This window comes from Aplysia californica, unplaced genomic scaffold, assembly GCF_000002075.1.
Source record: "Aplysia californica isolate F4 #8 unplaced genomic scaffold, AplCal3.0 scaffold00118, whole genome shotgun sequence".
Lineage (NCBI taxonomy): Eukaryota > Metazoa > Mollusca > Gastropoda > Aplysiida > Aplysiidae > Aplysia > Aplysia californica.
The window spans coordinates 116,137-118,522 of record NW_004797388.1 but is presented as its reverse complement, the minus strand read 5'-3'; positions in this window follow the sequence as shown (position 1 = coordinate 118,522).

Sequence of the window (2,386 nt, the reverse complement as noted above, 5' to 3'; positions counted from 1 at the left end):
TAAGAAGAAGAAGAAGAAGAAGAAGAAGAAGAAGAAGAAGAAGAAGAAGAAGAAGAAGAAGAAGAAGAAGAAGAAGAAGAAGAAGAAGAAGAAGAAATAATAATAATAATACGTGTAAGAAGTGTACACAGTTTAAATATTGACTCACGAAGTTAGCAATTTGTTTTTATGGCACCCTTTATTGAAGCAACATTCTGATAATAAAATTCATTATTTTTCGGAGCATATTTGAATATCAACAAGGGACTAACAACGTTGATCAAATGCAACTACAATGTACAAAGTCTCTCATTTAATTCTTATTCAAAACAACAAGCTCATACAATGAAACTCGGGAACAACGAATCGGGGATTTTTTTTAAAAACTTACAAGTGAACAATCTAGAGCCACATTATATTCCAGTCTATCTATCGAGCCAACCACGGCACAGAAACATCGCTTCTTAAAGTCATAAATGACAAGCTTACTGACTGTGATTCAGGAAAATTTGTTCTGGTGTGTCTTTTAGCAACAGCTTTTGATACATTTGACCATCACATTTCAATGAAGTGACTGAAAGTGTCTTTTGGAACATTCGGGGCTAGTCATAAATTGTGTTGTTCTTACCTATCAAAATGATACCAATATGGGTTTATTAAAGATCAAAAGTCAACAGAACATGTTTATGTATGGGGTACCCCAGGGTTCAATTCTCTGTCCAGTTTTGTTCACCATGTATACGCAACCGCTTGTCAAAGAAATAGTGTAGTGTTACTTTAATATATCAATTCTATGCTGGTGATACCCAAATTTATGGTTCAGCAATGTTTACTTAGATGAACTTGTCCATAGAGCTGAACATGTATAGATCTATTGTTTCAGGGGAAACTGGAAGCACAAAAACAAATGGAAGTTGAATGATGATACCACCGATGTCATTCTGGCAGGCAGTGCAAAATCTATGAAGTTGGCAACGGTTACATGAAAATTGGGGATACAGAAATTGCATTTTCAAGAACAGTTGAAGTTTTTGACATTTATATTGATTCCAATATTTCAGTGTCAGCTGGGCTATTTTATTCGGTCAGCAGCATGCTACAGAAATATTTTTAAAATCAGTAACATACATCATCTAATCAGCAGTAAAAGTATACATGTACTGCTTTATTAGTAAATAGCTTGGTTTTATTAAGACTTGATTATTGTAACTCCTTGTGATCAGGGATATCGCTGGAGAGAGAGAGAGAGAGAGAGAGAGAGAGAGAGAGAGAGAGAACAGACTTCAAACTGCCCAAAGCAGCGCTGTGTGCATAGTTTTACAGAAAGGTAAGTGACACTCACGCGACACCTCTTCTGCAGACACCCCAGTGGCTTTGAGGTGAGAAAATAGTTACACGTTGGCCACTCTATGTCACAAATGCTTGTGTGATAATGCGCTACAGTATTTATCAAATAAATCTTTTGAAACTGTACATTCCAACTATGAAAATTCAAACAGCGGGTGAACAGACATGACAATGTGTATATCGCAGCCCCAAGTTCTAGAATGCTTTACCTATTAGTTTTAGAGAGACCAAAACTTTTTATTCATTCAAATGTAAGCAAAAGTCATTTCTGTTTTTAAATCAATGAGATATAAAATAGTGGTCCGAACACAATGTCATTGTATATTATGTTACTGTTATATTGTACAGCGCCTAGAGCCTCTGGACTTCAATCGGGGTTGAGCGCCGGGATATTATTAATTTTCACTGAACAGTAATAGGCTTGTCTTAGGTACATTATACATGAATCTAATGAACTGCTCATAGAGCTGTGGAACCACCCATTGTCATACACGATGCACCGCCAGCCAAGGCTTCAGGCCTACACTTCAATGAGATGTGTGCGACAAATGTCCCAATACAGGCGTGGATTTGAACAGATCGGCCTCATTACACGATGTGCTCTTCCATAGTCCAGTGTATTTCGAATCACGACTTCCACATTTCAACGTGATCCATTGTCCAAAACACATCAGGTATGGCATCCAAGAAAAAAATCCCTCTCGTTTGAAAGTAAACCAATAGATCTACATGTTCATAGCCTACTGTAACACTACGGTAGTTTAGTTTTCAACCTATATCTTGGACAGTGCTTGAGACAGTGGACAAGTTCTGTTACCTGGGGTCTACCATCAGCTCTACTAAATCACTTGATTATGAGATCAGCACCAGGATAGGGAAAGAAGCAACAACTTTTGGAAGGCTGACAAAACGAGCATGGGAAAACAAAAGATTAATCATCAAAACAAAGATCAAAATTTACGAAGCATGTGTTCTCAGCACACTCCTTTATGGATCTGAAATATGGACCTTGTACAGCAGACAAGAAAAGTGCCTCGACATTTTCCATCTCAGATGCTGC